Raw genomic sequence first — 19,173 nt, 5'->3', positions numbered from 1 at the left:
ATTATAGGTATATTTTTTCAATACAACACAGTGCATGTTTTTCTGGTCTATAAAGGCCATTTTATTTCAGCTTAATTTTCAATTTCTTTGCAAAAATATTCTTTGTTATCATTCCGGTTTAGCTCCTGTACCCTGCTCACTTTATTTTAGATCACGACCCAGAATTTTTTTTTATTAAGTTACGCATTTTCTATTGACCCCAAAGCATTTCTCTCATCATATTCCACTTTTTTCTTCCATCAGTACAAATGCTCTTCTTTTTTCTTTTTTTTGGTGCACACATTTTTTTTTACCTTTTCAGCACGAAAGCAAATACCGTACAGTGCAGTGCAGTATTATTTTTGTGGATTCAGCACAGATGTAGATAAACTTCAGCAAAAATTTGCAGTTCTTGGACAGTAACATTGTGCTATTTTCTCATAGCAACAACCGCCATTTTTCACATCAGTAAAGATCAATTCCAGTTTTTAAATTCAATAGGACTAATAGCTGCTAACATTTCATCCCCAGTCTCACGCTTGTAGTGGGAAAATTCATGGAGAATCCGAGTAGGTGTTCTTTCCTGCGCAAAAACAGCCTTCTCCGTAAACAAATTATGAAATCCTTTCATAATAATTTTTGTACCTCAGGATTCGTAATAAAAGGATGAACACGTTATGTTTTTTTTAATAAATCAGAAAATAGGGAAGTAAAATCATTATATTGTTAGCTGTATGATGTGAGTGTGATGGCAGGCATTATCAGGATGATGGAAAAGAAATAAAAACAAATTAATCCTTACTATTGTAATGTTTTACCTGTGTTTATTGTAAAAATTCAGTATGCACTGTGATCACCATTTCGTGTGATGAAAAGTGATCTGGTGGCGTGGTGATTTGGTGGTGAGGTGAGCTGGTGTTGTGGTGATATGGTGGTGTGTTGATCTGGTGGTGTGGTGATTTGGTGGTGAGGTGATCTGGTGTTGTGGTGGTCTGGTGTGCTAATCTGTTGGTGTAGCGATCTGGTGGTGAGGTGAGCTAGTGTTGTGGTGATTGATGGTGAGGTGAGCTAGTGTTGTGGTGATCTGGTGGCGTGCTAATCTGTTAGTGTGGTGATCTGTTGGTGTAGCGATCTGGTGGTGAGGTGAGCTAGTGTTGTGGTGATCTGGTGGCGTGCTAATCTGTTAGTGTGCTAATCTGTTGGTGTAGCGATCTGGTGGTGAGGTGAGCTAGTGTTGTGGTGATCTGGTGGTGAGGTGATCTGGTGGTGTGGTGATTTGGTGGTGAGGTGAGCTGGTGTTGTGGTGATCTGGTGGTGAGGTGATCTGGTGGTGTTGTGTGTATTATTGAAGTATTTAAAGTATTGGTGCAAATATTTGAGTATGTTGAGGGTTTGTGCACCGATCAAGAGTAGATTCAGTACTGAGGGTTAAACTATCTCTACTATTTGTATGTCGTGAATGATGGCTTCCTTTATGATTAGGTTATGTTTTTCTATTGATAAGGTTATTTAGTGGTAAGGTAATATTGTTGTGTTTTAGACTAGGTCAGCAAATTGTGTTGTAGCTTATGTATTTGGGTACCTATACAGTATATTTATAAAACAGGTCTGCGAATTTTCTTTTGATATCACGTTCTTTTCTGTGGTGTGCATGTCGTTAATATTCTTATGACTAACATGCACAGTACTGAATTAAGTCGACAATAGGGAAAAACTGAAATTAACGTATCAAAGATATTGATATAATGAGTTAAGAAGTAAGTTTATATTTTAAGTATTGGTTAGAATTTGTGATTTTAGTGAACAAAGAAATGAGGGAGAGATGAGGTGATGGGTGATCAGGAAATGAGATAATTAGTAGATGGATACATGTTGCAAAACGTTTAGCTGAAATTGGTTTAACCACACACACACACACACACACTACTCAGATTCGAGTATGACGAACATCCACTACAGGCTGCAACCACACATCTTGGCTCTCCTTTTTCCTGCTCCAGTGGTGCAGGTAGCTGCAACAACTGGGGAGAGCGAGAGTTGTAATGGACTGCCGATAGCCCACTTTGTTGGGTTTCACCTTAGTAGCCTGTCCATCTTGCATTGCCTTCATTCGATGGCGTAGTCGTTGGGTTCCCGTGTTGGCCACCTCTTTCGATGTTGGGTTCTTACTAGAGCTCTGTAAGCATGTCTGCCTGATGCGGGGAATCCACAGCAGATTTTTCGTTTGGGGTTTACTCATGTAGCCTTATACCTACCAAGGTTAAGCAGCGGGGCAGTGGTTGGTAGGCGCCAGGACGTGTCCACATGACGGTGGTCCTGTACACCGTCCCTCTGGGGTCCACTGTTGCTCCGAGATCCCTTGCTGGTCTCCAGGGGCCGTGAGGCACCCACTTACAGTGTCTTGCTATGGGGAGGCACAACAGGTATATATATATATATATATATATATATATATATATATATATATATATATATATATATATATATATATATATATATATATATATATATTACAGTTGGAACTCAAAATGTTAAAACTAATTTCAACAACAGCACTGTGTGAGAAAATTTGTTCTTTCTGGAATTACCATATCACCTAAGTGAAAACGAGGTGCTACAACAGTTATGTGTTGGTTAGTTTAGGTTAGGTTAAATTATATTAAGTTGTTGTTGCTGTTGTTATAATGTTATTACTGCACTTCAACAACTAAGGTCTTTAAGCGCATAACAAGGTTAGTAATACACAAGTCCACCAACATAAAAAAAACAAAATATATATATATATATATATATATATATATATATATATATATATATATATATATATATATATATATGAGATGGAACTTTACTATAGGATAGGTTGACTGAAGTTGGGTTGGGTTAAGTTAAGTTGGGTTAGGATAGGCTAAGTTGGGTTAGGTTAGGCTAAGTTGGGCTAGTATAGTCTACGTTGGGTCAAGATAGGCTACGTTGGGTTAGGTTGGATTAGGTGACCAATCAGCAAGTACTCCACCTCAATACCACTAGTTTGCCCCACACACAACTGTTATAGCATCTAGTTTTCACTGAGGTGACTTGGTATTTCCAAAAATAAGTAGTTTTCTCACACAGTGCTGTTGTTGAAACTAGTTTTAACTTAAATGTTTGGTGAAAATTAGGTTTAATAATATCCTCGTTCTCGATTTCAGGTTTTCCCAGCATCCATAGGTGTACCTAGTTTTGCCTAGTTAATGGTAGTTGTATCGTACAGCCTTTGTGGCTTCTAGTTTTAACTAGTTTAAAACTGGTTTTGACGTTTTGGGGGGTACAAACTGTAATATAAACTGTATATATTATGCACATGTCGAAGATGGCCTCCAGCCTATTCTTCCACTATCGTACCAGAAGACGTTTCTATTAACTCCACAAATCTTTTATCTTTCCACCTGATAAATTGGACGTTTTGTGGGTCTATACCCCATTCATTGTATTGTCATGCTTATTGTATTGCTATGACATTATATTCATTATATTTTCATGCTTATTGTGTTACTGCAAAATCATATTCGGTGTATTTTCATTGCAACTTCATGACGTTAAAGAATTACACAGTGTCCTCAGAGTTATGAAAAACTGTAAAAATCTTAAGAAATCTGTAAAAATCTGTAAGTTTCCTTGTGAGATATTTTACCTGCATTGATCCAGGAAGGCAGACGTGATTGGTGGGCATTCATCTCTTGTCTTGTAGACAGGAGAAAGCAGAATAGGGGAGGAGAGGGCAGAAGTGGGGGATAGGAAGGAGTGGTGAGGGAAGAGAGGGAAGGGTAAGGGGGAATGAGAAGGAGATGAGAGGGTAGTGGAAAGGAAGTAGAAGGGCTGGGAGGTGTGAGGGAAGGAGAGGGGAGGAGTAAATGGAAGAGTAGGGGAGAAGTATGGGAAGGGAATGGAAGAGAGTTAGAGGTAAAGAGAAGAGAGGAGATGAAGTACTAAAAGTGGAGAATAAAGATGAAGTAAATACGAAATATAAGAAATGATTAGAAGAAAGTAACAGGAAACGAAACAAATTTAATTAATTAACAACAAAGGAAATAATAAAAAAAGGAGAGAGACGAAGATTAGAAAACAGAGAAACAGAGGACGAAGCCAATGAGAAGAATGATAGAGAAGGCATGTGAGGAGATAAGAGTGAGAGGAAGGGAGAGAAAGAGGGAAGGACTGATGAAGAGGAAGTGAAGAAGTAATGCCATCAAAGAAAGATGGAAGAGACACAGAAACGAAAGACACTTAAGGGAAATGGAAGAGGCGTAAAGAAGGAAGGAAACTAGTGTTAAGTGAATAAAAATAACCTGATAAATGAGGCAATTAGCGAATAGAGTTAATGAGAGAGATAATGTTAATGGGAAGATTATGGTGATAAAGATGGTGTGGGAACAGAATGAGAGAAAGGAGAAAGAGAATGACAAAGAGAGTGAAAGAGAGAAAGAAGGAGAAAGAGAATGACAGAACGAAAGAGAAGAAGAATGAGAGAAAGAAAGTGAAAGAGAATAAGACAGAAACTTAAAGAATAGGAGAGAAAGTGAAAAAAAATAGAGAATGAGAGAAAAAAATGAGGAAGAGAATATGCTAGAAAGTGAACGAGAATAAGACGATCATAATGAGAGAAAGAAAGATAATGAAACCAAAATTAGTTGTCATATGGAAATAATAATTGATGTTGACAGGAATTTAACTGCAGACCATCGAAAAAAATGTCTACCTTAATTTAGTCTCGTAACTAATGCTACGTATTTAGTCTCGTTGTACTAACCTAACCTAACCTAACCTTTTCAATCCGTACTCAAGTTTCGCATTATTAAGGTTTCTTTAAGGAAGCTGAAGTGTATGAATTTGAATATACTTTACACAATATTCAGCATAAATACACTTAAATTTGAATATAACTAAACTAAATAATGTAATTATTTTGAGTAAAAACAATGCAAATTGATATACATCTATATACACTACATTTATATAATCTCTATTAATTCACTTTTTTTATTACCACCGAATGACATCCTCCATAAATATGCAAAAAAGTTTAATAGGCTTAATAAATTGTCAGTAATTAAATAGGCAAATTTACTTAATAGATTTAACTAATTATTAGATAAATGGATTATATAAATAAACACCTTTAGAATATTCAAGTTTCAACAGTCATTATAGATGGAAATAGTCAGGATAGATTGATAACTTGAATAGATCTAATTAATATAATAGATTTGATGGATTTCATACATTTAAACATATATGAAATTTGTTATAGTAATATTAGAATCAATATATTAATAAATTCAACCCTAAAGCCATATATATTTATGATCTAATTATTGCAGCTGTCTCTCTGTTCCCTCGTATGTTACATGTTTACTCATCGGAGGAACGAACAAGGGAATAGGGAAGTAGAACAGTAAGTGTGATTTATGGTGATGAAAATTAAACTGAGTCAATTTGTTGATTTTAGGATTATCATTTTTTTTTGGTCATTCTCTTCTTCGTTTTGGAGCTTTTCTTTGTTTGTCTGTTTCGTTTTCTTATTTTCCAACTCTCTCTCTCTCTCTCTCTCTCTCTCTCTCTCTCTCTCTCTCTCTCTCTCTCTCCATAATTCTACTCCTTTTCATTCTCTTTTTTGTCTTTATTTTTGTCCATCCTTCCTCCCCCCAATTGCCTCTGTATCCCCTAGCGTCAATCTCCCATCATTCAACCCAAATTTCCTTCAGTTCTTCAATCATTCTACCCACGTTCTAAAAATTCCCATTATTTTACCCATGCCTCCAAATTCTCATCATTCTACCCACGCCTCCTACAAATATTCTATCATTCTACCCTTTATGGTAAACTCCTTCTATCATCCTTCCCACGTCTCCTACACTTCTTCGTCTGTCATTCTACCCACGTCCTACAACTCAGCAATCAACCTCACTCTAGGTAGAATATTGGGAGATTGTTTAATATTCCAGAGGTAATGAAGGTGAAGGCTAATCGATAGGTCGGAAAAGGTGGCTCACTGTATACGTGTTGGTAGATGTCAATATGTGGCAAAGGAGTTGATGTTTATTTAATCGTCTATTGTGTTCTTTTCTTCTTCTTTATTCATATCTTATTACCCTCTCTCCTATCTTTCTTCTTCTTCTTCTTCTTCTTCTTCTTTATTCAGACCATTTTGTTCTATACTATTTTTCTTCTACTTTATGCAGATTTTATTATTCTCTCCTATTTTTTTCTTTTTTTCTTTCTTCATTTTCTTATTGTTTTTGTTGTATATTCAGTTTTGTTTATACTTTAGTTCGTTTTTTTGAGGTTTTCGTGTTATTTTTGTTCTTCTTTTCTTATATTCCTTTTTTTTTCATTTCCTTTTTCTTTTTTCCTTTTCTTCTTCTTTTGCTTTACTCTCCTCGTCTCCCTTTCTCTACCACCGTCAATGATAAAAGCTAATTAATTTTATATTACTTGCAGGTCAACTTAACAAATAATTTAGATTGTTACTATTAAGCCTCTATTTCTGTGACTAACCTTTCTCGCTTTTTTCCTGTTGATTCATGCTGACTCCAATCACCCAAATTAATCTCACTGATACAGAATCTGACATTTGCATTTAATATTTATTCTGAGATTGAAATTCGCACCATATGACATTTTAATCTTAAACTGGATATTTTTACTTACATTTACTGTAGATTTGAATTGATACATAAGTTTTATCACTTATATAAAAATCGACTTCATAAATTGATAAACAAAATATCTTATGTAAAAATCGATTTTCAAAGTAATGTATAAATTTTATCTGCAATATAAAAAAAAATCGACCTTTTGAGCTGGTGTTTAAAAGGAACTCATCCACAGATTATTGTTTCAACATTTGTTCTGAAAAATATAATTAAATAATTCTTAATAGATATAACACGAAAACGGTTCTGATCGGTGATACAAATTTTACACATCTTACACTTACAAACAGGCGAACAGACAGACAGACAAACGTACGTACAGATAGACAAACAAACATACATAGGAACAGATAGACAGACAGGCAGACAGACAGAGACACGTAAATGGGTAGGTAAGAGAAACAGGCTAATACAAGTAGAGAGGAAAACAAGAAGAACAAATACACAAACTAGCTTAAAAACAAACACAAACACAAAATCAGGAATACTGTACATCTACCTCGTGGACACACACACACACACACACACACACACACACACACACACACACACACACACACACACACACACACACACACACACACAATCCCTTACTCAGACAGACAGAAAAAAAATCATCCTCTCACTTCTAATTGTTCATCTTAAGGCAGCTCAAGGTTCGACCACCCTCCCCCACTCTTCCTGCAGTTGATTCACCTTGGTACACCTTGAGCACTACCTTGTGTTGTCCAGGTTCCACATCCGTCCTACCTTACATGGAGAGAAACTCACTCTTTCTTATCTTTATCATCTCTCTCTCTCTCTCTCTCTCTCTCTCTCTCTCTCTCTCTCTCTCTCTCTCTCTCTCTCTCTCTCTCTCTCTCTCTCTCTCTCTCCTTTTTATTCTTCTTGCATATTTCCTCAATAACACCAATAAAGTAATCTAAATAATATACATAATGAGACAGTTTGATTTACTTCTAGAGTCGTCGGCTGTATGTTTCGCCTCAGAATGTAATATAACTCTGAAGATTAAATAAAATATCTTCGTCTAGTTAATCAAGTTTGCTGCGATCACCTTGGATTATATATAACAACCAGAGTGATTTAATGATAATAAAAAAGGATTTAAATATACCCTGTAGTTATGATAATGATTGCGTTATGTTTATGGTAGATTATTATTATTATTATTATTATTATTATTATTATTATTATTATTATTATTATTATTATTATTATTATTATTATTATTATTATTATTATTATTATTATTATTATTATTATTATTATTATTATTATTATTATTATTATTATTATTATTATTATTATTATTATTAATATTATTATTATTATTATTATTATTATTATTATTATTATTATTATTATTATTATTATTATTATTATTATTATTATTATAGTCTTTAAAATTATCTCATTTATATTATTACTATTATAAGCATTGGGATGTAGCGACCTAACTATTCTGTGAAGGCACATTGTCAAACGGAGTGGCACAAGGTATACAGTATAACCTCCATTTAGCGGACACCAAGATAACGGGTATTGTCCGTTGTATGGATTGATTGATTGGTTGATTGTGGTAATGACATCCCTAGCGACGCAACCCGTTATATGGAGGTTTCACTATATTCAGGTTATTGGGTGAGAGTAGATGCAACGAATGAATGGGTAAATGAACTTTATAATCGTGGCTCTGGTCTCTGTGGGGTTACAAGGGATTAAAGAAATGTAAACAAACAGTAATAAATGGTGGGTTAAGAGATTTGACTGAACTAAAACAACAACAGTAATGAAGGGAAGAAGGAACATACTATTAAAATAAAATAAAAATGGGACAAAATACAGTAAAATATGATAAAAATAATGAGAAAATTTTTATACCAAATTTCACATAAACTAGATTTTTTATTGGGAGAAAATGAAAAGCGTGAGAGAGCCAAGATTAGACATTGCATTGACATTTGATATAAAGAGGGCTGTGTACTATTGTTGGGATGAAAGAGGTATAGTGTACGAGAGAAGGAAAATGTTCTGAACAGCTGGTGAATGTGAGCCACAACACCTCAGATATCCTGTTTGCGATGTGGAGGAATGAAAAGGAGATAGCTGTAAGAGGTAAAATAATATTATGAAGAAGATGAATGAGATACGAACTGAAGTGGAAAGGAACTTGCGTATAAATGTAAAGAAAATAATGTGGAAAAGAAATAGAATGAAGAACAAGCAAATATGCGTTAAATTAGGTTAGGTTTGGTTAGATTAGGTTTGGTTAGGTTAGGTTTGGTTAGGTTAGGTTAAGTTATGTTAGATTATGTTTGCTTTTGTTAAGTTAAGTAAGGTTTGTTTTGGTTTGGTTAGGTAAGGCTAGGTTAGTTTAGGTGAGGTTAGGCTAGGCTAGGTTAAGATTTTATTAGGCTACGCTACGTTAGGTTTGGTTAGGTTAATTTTGATTAGGATGTTTGGTTTTGTTAGGTTAAGTTAGGTGAGGCTAGGCTAGGTTAGGTTAGGTTAGGTTAGGTTAGGTTAGGTTAGGTTAGGTTAATTTTGATTAGGTTGTTTGGTTTTGTTAGGTTAAGTTAGGTGAGGCTAGGCTAGGTTAGGTAAGGCTAGGTTAGGTTAGACTAGGATAAGTTTTGTAAGGCAAGGTTAGGTTTTCTTATGCCAGGTTATGTTATGATATTTTTTTATGTTAGGTTATATTATGCAAGGTTTCGTTACGTTACATTAAGTTAGGTTATTTTTGGTTATATTAAGTTCGGTTATGTTTGCTTAAGTTAGGGTAGGTTAGGCTCAGAGAGAGATTATGTCAAGGAAAGACCAGTAAGACCAGTGTAAGTTTAGAGAGAGATTATGTCAAGGAAAGACCAGTAAGACCAGTGTAAGTTTAGAGAGAGATTATGTCAAGGAAAGACCAGTAAGACCAGTGTAAGTTCAGAGAGAGATTATGTCAAGGAAAGACCAGTAAGACCAGTGTAAGTTTAGAGAGAGATTATGTCAAGGAAAGACCAGTAAGACCAGTGTAAGTTCAGAGAGAGATTATGTCAAGGAAAGACCAGTAAGACCAGTGTAAGTTCAGAGAGAGATTATGTCAAGGAAAGACCAGTAAGACCAGTGTAAGTTTAGAGAGAGATTATGTCAAGGAAAGACCAGTAAGACCAGTGTAAGTTCAGAGAGAGATTATGTCAAGGAAAGACCAGTAAGATCAGTGTAAGTTTAGAGAGAGATTATGTCAAGGAAAGACCAGTAAGACCAGTGTAAGTTCAAAGAGCAAATACAGTGTGTGTGAATAAATCGTTTACATTATAAAAATAAATGAAAAAAGCCTGAAGAAAGTAGAAAAGATAAGTTATTGCATTTATGAACCGGGAAAAAAACACATAAGAGTTGGTGGAAAAGAAAATAACCTAGAGTCTAAAAATATTATACAAAATTTAAATGATATATAGTGATGAAGAATTAATGGCAAGTGTAAGTAAAATTAATCTAATGAAAATAAATAAACAAAAAAGAAAGAAAGAAACAGGAAGAAATAAAAGATAGCACGAATGGATAGAGAGAGAGAGGGGGGGGGAGGTGTTCCGTTTACAGTAGTACTTAACAACAATTTAAGATGGATTTAATCAAAGAATAGCTGAGGAAAGACATGTAACAGGTGTACTGGTAGATGTACAGAGAACGATAACTGGGTGAGAATAGGAAAAGATACGAATCAATAAGGATATATTATCATGAGTGCGTGAAGTCATGGCTAAAATATATGTATATGAGAGAGATATATATTAGACTCTATATAAACGATGTTATTGATATATATATATTCAAACACAGTACATGCATATAGCCTAAACCATGGACGTAGCAATGCATGTATTCAAACATAGAACTAACGTTGTGTTGTACAATCACAATTAACTTTTGATCTTTCTGTGACACGACTTTTACACATTGCTGCTGCGCCCTTGTAGCGAAATGTTTGTGTGACGGAGGGAAATTGAAATATGTTACTGACTTTATGTGCGGGATTAGTTACCAAATGCATTTTTAAAGGTGGAAGGCAATTGGTACACGGTGGTGAGAGATAGGGAAGTTAGAAGAGAGAGAGAGAGAGCAATGAAAATGTAGATAGATAGAGCAGAATTAATAAACAAATGCATTTTTAAAGGTGGGAGATAATTGGTACACGGTGGTGAGAGGTAGGGAGGCTAAAAGAGGGGGAAGAGAAAGAGAGCGAGGAAGAGCAAGAACAAAATAAAATATAGATAGTAGTTATAGAAAAATTATAGATTTCGGCAGTCAGATTAAAGCTCAAAATGTGTCAAAAAACACACAGACACACACACACACACACACACACACACACACACACACACACACACACACACACACACACACACACACACACACACATACACACACACACACACACACACACACACACACACACACAGACACACACACACACACACACACACACACACACACACACACACACACACACACACTGTTGTTCATGTAATACAACACAAAAACAACAAGAACAAAGGAAACACCACCACAACCACCACAAAATAAATGGCCAACTTGACTCACAAGTCAATTTCTATGTAAAATCTCAAAAGGCAAAATGTGAAAGCTAATCGGGGAAAGTGGCCTGTAAACTTTCTCTCGTGTTCGAAAGTTGTAGTTTTGGGAGAGGAAAAAAATCTACCTGTGTACCTGAGTATTGTGGAAGTTTGATAGTTCTCGTCCGTAGACGCTGGGAATGGATTGTGTCTACCTAATAAGCTATTTTTTTTCTACCTGTCTATCTGATTACCTCATATTTTTTATCGATCTATCTATTTGATTAGATAATCTGTCTTTCTATCAGCTTGAGTATCTGATCAATTTACCTGTGTATCTGGGTAGCTGATGTATTTATCTATCTACAAATACAAAAAAAGAGGATGGAGTTACTGAGAGAGAGAGGACTATTTTCTAGACGCCACATATCCTAGCGGCTGTTCACTTAACCCAGGACGACCTACAACACACACACACATATCTCCTCCAATTCTCCTTGTCCCCACGTCCATCTCTCTTCTCCACACGTTGTATCTCCTTTGTTCACTTTAACCCCTTCTGTTTTCTTTCCAGCTCTCCCTTCCATTTATCAAACCCTCTCTTCCATACTGCATATCCCCCTCTCCCTCTCTTATTTCTTCCATCCGCACTAGTGAAGAAACTCCTTTACCGTGAACGCTAAATCTCTCTCTCTCTCTCTCTCTCTCTCTCTCTCTCTCTCTCTCTCTCCAACCGGACAAAATCACCCTTTTTCAATAGGGAAGTCTTAGCTCTGAATCACTCTGAATATGATAATAATTCTCTTTTGATATGGACGAATCCCTTCTCTATATAATGACCCTTGAACTCACCTCATTACTCCCTGCAATTACATAGATGATACTTATGCTAATAGGAAATAGGAACAGGTATGGGTGGATATTATTATTATTTTGCTTTTTTGCCCTTTATTCTTCTTTGCTCACTCGTTCTCCGCTTTTGATTTGCTACACTCTTATTATTTGTTATTTTCCACATCATTCACCTTGTTGGGGATTCTACTCCATCTTTGATCTATACCATGGAAGACTGGGAGGTGTTGTGATATTACCAGTGTTCATGTATATATGAAAATTAATGGACAGTTTTATTAATATTATCTTCTATTTTGTTTTTAATTTCTTTTTTTTTTATCAATGGTCTTATTTTGTTATAGTAGTTTTTTTTTTATTAAAGTGTATTTCTCTATAAGATAAAACTAAATTATATCAAGTTACTTTTTTTTTCAAGTATTTTATTAGTTATCTCATTTTTTTCTGCTTTTAGTTGACATATATTGTTGAAATTCAAAAAGCAAAGCAAGTCAATCACATAAACTACAACTATAATTTTCTCAGTATTTTGTTGTTATATCATTATAAAGGTTAGTTCTAATTCCCAGAGGTCCGTCACCCCTTCATCATTCTCTATCCTTCCATCATTCTCTCCTCCAGCTAAATCTTGTTGCTCAACGTCCAATACCACTCTCCCTCAGCCTGCCAGCCTCCACAGATTTTTCCCTTGAATTTACTTACAACACCCCAACAGTCAATTTCTTTTTACCCCTCAACTCTCACTTTAATTGATTAATCCTCCTCCATTCCGCAGCACACACAGGGAAAATAGATAGACATGGACTGAAGCGGTTCAAGGTTAAAACGGCCAAGGAAAAGTAAGCTTCCCCGTATAACCAGAGTATGCCTGGGTGTATAATACGTGTAAGAGTATTTAGTGTATCTCTCGTGGCTCGGGTTACCTAACTACTGTGTCTTGAGGATAACTAGACTTCGTTTTACATAACGGTCTGACGTGGAAACAGAATTACGAGGAATAAATCTTCTGCACTCTGATATCTTGCTTAAAGGGACATAGCAATGATTGACTGAATTAAATGCGCTAAGAAAACTATATGTATAACTAAGTGTACGTGTGATAAAGTGTATTGAATTGAAAATCTATATAACGATTATTATTGCCAGTCGTCGTCTTCCTTATCACTTCTGTTATCTTATTTTATCTATTGTATATACATATAAATGTATACATCTACATGTGTATATTCTCCCGAGTTGGGCTGTTGCTACAAGGTCATATCCCGCAGTGTCCTGCATACATGTGCATGATGCTTGACCTCTGACCTTTCACCTGGTCAAGCTAAGTTCGCCCGTCATAAGCTAAAGGTCACCTGCAGCTGAAAATCTCCTCAAAACTCCACACTTTTCTGTCATGCACCAACGAGGAGACATTATCATTGCTTTGCCAATGTTTGCTTGTCTTCTTCTTTGTTTAGATTGACTTTGTAGCAGGCGTAAACAAGGTACCGTGGTGCTATGTGCTACATTTCCTGAGGTTGTGACGGCAGCAGCAGCAGCAGTTGTTGTTGTTGTTGTTGTTGTTATATGTGCAGGGGTTCAAACCATATCTGTCTTTTCTTGACTGGTTTTCCTGCGTTTGCTTTGGTGTTTTCATTTGTTTGTGTTGAATTAAGATCGTCAGCAAGGAAAAGAGATATTGGTGTATTGTGTTCACTGCCTCGTCATATAGTGCCTGGGGATATCGTCTCACTTTTATACTGTACTGGGTTCTGTTTTTCACTGTTCATACAAAACAGAATTATACGATATAGGAAAAATATTCACTTGTGGTATGTGTAAAATAAGTTTTTCGCGATAGACAGGAGTGAGGCTTAGTCATATTTGTGTTTTTAATTGAAGATGCTTGAAGTTCAGTACTGCTGAATAAATAAACTAGAATTCATTATGCTCGCGTCACAGTGAAGAGAGGGTGTGGCAATGTGGCATGAACTTTCTGTGTGAAGGTTTGTTTGTTTGTAGATATTTACGACCATCTGTCTGTCTGGGTTTTACAGCTTTATATATTAAGTGATATATACAAAGTTTAAAATAGACTGCTAATAGATAGACCAAGGAATTTTCAGATGAGGCTGTAAACAGATAGACATACATACAGGGATAAAAGGCTGAAGTCTAAGGCTGTCGGAGTGGATGAAGTGAAACAAACAGACAGATAAACAAACAGAAAATCATAAGATGTTAACCCTGTGAGGAGGAAAGAGTTAAACAATATTATTTAGGGGGTTAAGCCATTAACATCAAGGAGTTAACTCATTGTCCTTAAAGGATTAAAACATTTTCGTCAGAGGTTAAACCTTTGTCCATCATTTTCAAGGGGTCAAACCATCATCCTCAAAAAGTTTGAACCATCATAACCAAAGAGTTAAGTCATCATCTTCAAATGTTTAAACCATAATTTTGAAGGTTTAAACCTCCCCCAAAAGTTTAAACCACCATTTTTAAAGGTTTAAACCTTCATTCTCAAAAATTTTAACCTTAATTTTCTATGGTTAAACTATCCTTAAAGGTTGAAACCATCATTCTCGAGGAGTCAAACTGTCATCCTCAAATGCTAAACAAACACATGACTATAATCGAAGAATTAAATATCAGATATTTTGTGGTCCAGTTAAGCCCCTTAAAACTTTAGTGAGATGAGACGAGAGCAGAAACAGACAGAGTAAAGAGAAGACAGGAGAGCTACAGTAGGTGGAGAGATCAGCGGGGAGACAGACGGGCACAAGGATTAGTTTGAAGGTGAAGTGTCGACTGCTGTGGAGTAATTTATATTTTATGGTATTACAGTAGGTGGGATGAGACAGGGTAATCAAACAGGATGGACGGAAGAACAGGCAGATAGAGGAAGTTTGAAGGCTATATGTCAAGATTGGTGGATCATTTGTATGCTGACGGGGAGGGAGAGTTGATGGCCGCAGCCTAAAGAAGTGATTTTTACACCAAGTGTCAAGTACAAAGAATTATTTAAATGGTTAAGTTGGGGGCCAGTTGTCCTCTGGAGGTTTTGAACGTTCAACTTCTGTAGAGAACAATTGTCCCCTGACTTTCACCTCGGTGGCTGTTCATAAGACCTTACCTGGCCACGCCACTTGACGCCTCAATGAAACCTCCCGGTGTAATTATTGTTCCTGTCACCCTGCTGAAGAGGACTGTAGGTTACGGTCGATATATATAATATATATTGTGTGTGTGTGTGTGTATGAGTGTTTGTTGCAGGATATAATATAGTAGTGTATATTTAAACATTATGTTTGTGTTTTCTATAATTATCATTCTCTCTGGGTCATCATTGCCTTTAATGGTTAAACTAAATGTTCTCTTCTCATCAACAAAAGAAATGAAAAACATACTCTTTTTATTTGTTACCTTTCATGTTAATAACTTACATCACAACTACATTTGTTTTTTTCTTAAAAAAAAAAAATCGGCAATTGCGTAGTCTCACTGTTAAGAGTAATTAAAATAACAGAAAAATATTTGTATTTTGGAACATTTTTAAAATGTATATATTTTAGATAAGATGTAAAGATCTTACATAAAATAATATATACACACACACACACACACACACACACACACACACACACACACACACACACACACTAATACTTTGCCCCCATTTGTTGACTGCTTTCATCAGTAGTGTAATTTATAGCGAATAATATAAAACACAAATATATTTTTATTTCTAACATACCATAACATTGGTTGGGTGTAAATGGGACTGCCCAGTATGGGTCAATAGGCCCGCTGTAGTTTCCTCCATTCTATGTTTTTATGTTCTTAACAGAAAAGCATCCCATGTTTATTTTTCAGTGTTTATAATTAATGGCAGGTTTTCCCGTTTATAGTATGAAATATCTCTTTTTTTTTACTAAATGTTATCTTGTATATTCAAAATAGGCATACACACACCTATATAAAGACACAAATACAATCATTTATACATACACACACACACATAAATTCAAGCATACACATACATACATACATACATACATACATACATACATACATACATACAAATAGAAACCCACACACTCAAATTATATATTCAGAATTCATCATACTATGTCTTATTTATGACATGATGTAGTATTGTCCAATTGAAAGAAAATAACACCAAATATATATAGTTTTACTTGTGTTAGCTATCATCAATACTGCATAAACAATTAAACATACATACAATAACACACTCGTATTAAAAAATTTTACCCAGTACTTCTGGCTAACGACACACTGTAAGCCTATCACTGTCCAAACTAATTAAAATATCACAAAATATATGTAGTTTTACTCTTCGTCATCAGTGGTATACTTCCAATATGCTAGGACACACACACACACACACACACACACACACACACACACACACACACACACACACACACAATGGAAAATAAACACACATAACAAACACATACACAGTTTTGTTTTCCTCTCAGTGCCTCTCATTAATGGCGTGCAGTGTTGCTCTCCAATTTATTTGTATAACACACCACCTCCCCCCCTCCTACCCCCCACACTAGCCACCACAGTCAGGTCTGTCACAGCCAACGTTGTTGCCGTCTGTGAGGTGAAGTAAGTTGTTCCTGAGACTTACCACATTGAGAGATTTCAACTCTTTCACCGTTTTCGTACAAATGGGTGTGGCGGAGTTTTGTCTTAATGACAATAATAGAAATAAATATTGTATTCAGCGAAGTTGTCATACAAGTTTACAATTTGATGAGCATGTTTATAAACTACGCAGTTATGCAGTTCAGCATGAATATAGACTATGTAGGTATATGGTGCACTAGGCCGTGGGAGTATACAGTTTCTTGTATGCCGAGACAGTACAGTATTGGTAACGACAATGGTAAACAATAAGGCAACTTGACTAAGGATGAAGTACGCCTGGATGTTTTAGTCCCAGCTGCTGTGGAGGCGGTGTAATTTATACTTGTTGTACCACGCGCTCACTCTCGCCACCCTGCCCTCATAACGTACTGTCTTCTCTGTCGTGAAGATTAAGAAACTGTTACTTACCTTACCTGTGCACCGTGGGATCTACTGGCCACCTATTTGTAACGTGTATTAGTACAGCTGAGTACATTATTTTTCACCCTTGTATATGTGTTTTGTGTTGGTTTTGTTTTAAGAATATTATACAAAAATCACTTACCTATTTTTCACGTCCTACTATTTATACTGTGTTGGGTGTTGTCATGTCAACCAAGAGTGTGGTGTCAAATATTCAATTAAGCGAAGTAATGCTATAATAACTAAACCTGCAGTAAAACTTAATAACTCGAAAAGTTCACAATACAAACATATTGTCATATAATTGGGCATGAGTATTACAAGGTATTATTAATAAATAATTTCAACCAAAAAGCCCCTAGACACACACAGGTAAAGAAATCATTTAAAATTTTGAGATTAAAATAAAATAAAAGGTATAGTAAAGGTACTTAAAACATTTGCCCTCTTAGTTGCTCAGTTTCCGTAACACTGTACACACCTTGGGTAGGAGTCCATCAGGCCTTGTGGCTTTGTTATTTTTCATCTACTTGATTGTACCACATCACCACACAGGATGGAGAATAATCGAGGTGGGTCAGGTCCGGGTGTTGAGGGACCTGCTGGGTAGTCAGGATATCCACATCAGTGTCTCGGTTGAGTAGGAAATGGTAGTGATGTTTCCAGCGCTGAAGGATGCCCTGTTCATGTTTAATTAGGGAGTTACCGTCGGATGAATGGAGGGGGGTCGCGCCACGAGTAGTTAGACCATAGATTGCTTTAATGGAATTATTTAAATTCGTGCTCCTGGTATTAATCTGCAAATTTTTAAGTTTCGTACGCATTTTTAGTCCACCATTCGCATTTCATTTCCCGAAGGTTGCACTGGCCCATTGCTTTAGTCTGGTGGAAGGCATCAGCTTTGTTCGGAGACACACACACACTAAACAAAGGAAATAATTGAAAATGGACTTTATTCCAGTACATGTCATCAAAGAGAATAATACAAAGTTGTAACAAAAGTAAGCTGTTGTGTGTGTGTGTGTGTGTGTGTGTGTGTGTGTGTGTGTGTGTGTGTGTGTGTGTGTGTGTGTGTGTGTGTGTGTGTGTGTGTGTGTGTGTGTGTGTGTGTGTGTGTGAGTGTGTGTGTGGTGTGTGTGTGTGTGTGTGTGTGTGTGTGTGTGTGTGTGTGTGTGTGTGTGTGTGTGTGTGTGTGTGTGTGTGTGTGTGTGTGTGTGTGTGTGTGTGTGTGTGTGTGTGTGTGTGTGTGTGTGTGTGTGTGTGTGTGTGTGTGTGTGTGTAGTAGTTGTAAATGCACCCCTGTGGTTGGTCTTTAATGAAATTTTATTCTTATTTTCTGTTGCAGTAAAATATTGCAAAATATAGGATTATTTCAGGGATTCTTTTTAATTGTTGAACGCGTGTCTGCAAATTATTCTCTCGTTTATGGTTTCGAGTTACGCAATATTGTTCGTGATATTCAGGATCGCAAAGAGAGAGAGAGAGAGAGAGAGAAGTAGGAGAGAAGATACAGAAACACGTTGATGAAGAGAAACAGAGAGAAATACATAGAGGGAAAAGGGGAATAACTTTTATTTTCTCTTTGTGACAGACACAGACAGACAAAAAGAGAGAGGGCGACAGAGAGAGAAAGAGAGAAAAACAGAGATGGAAAGAGAGAAAAACAGAGATGGAAAGACAGAGACACGTACAAAAAACAAACGGAAAATAAACGGGAGGGAGAAAGAATGTTAGAAAAAATCGTCAACAGAGAGAAAGAGAGAGAGAGAGAGAGAGAGAGAGAGAGAGAGAGGGGGGGGGAGGGGGCATTATTAATCGGGACACAGTCAACTTGTAGTGGTGCGAGGTAGTGAGATGATGGGTTGGTTAGGTCATAAAACGCTTTCCCTTGGATCACCGGACTGAGTGTTGGCTTCGTATTATCTCCTTTAGGAATTGGCGTCTGTCTTGGTCAGGTGTTGGTGGTGCTGGTGGTGTGGTAATGTGGTGATGGAATAGTTGTAGTAGAGGTGGTG

Source organism: Homarus americanus, unplaced genomic scaffold (genome assembly GCF_018991925.1).
Source record: "Homarus americanus isolate GMGI-L3 unplaced genomic scaffold, GMGI_Hamer_2.0 scaffold30535, whole genome shotgun sequence".
NCBI classification, from domain to species: domain Eukaryota; kingdom Metazoa; phylum Arthropoda; class Malacostraca; order Decapoda; family Nephropidae; genus Homarus; species Homarus americanus.
Note: the sequence above shows the minus strand (reverse complement) of the source record.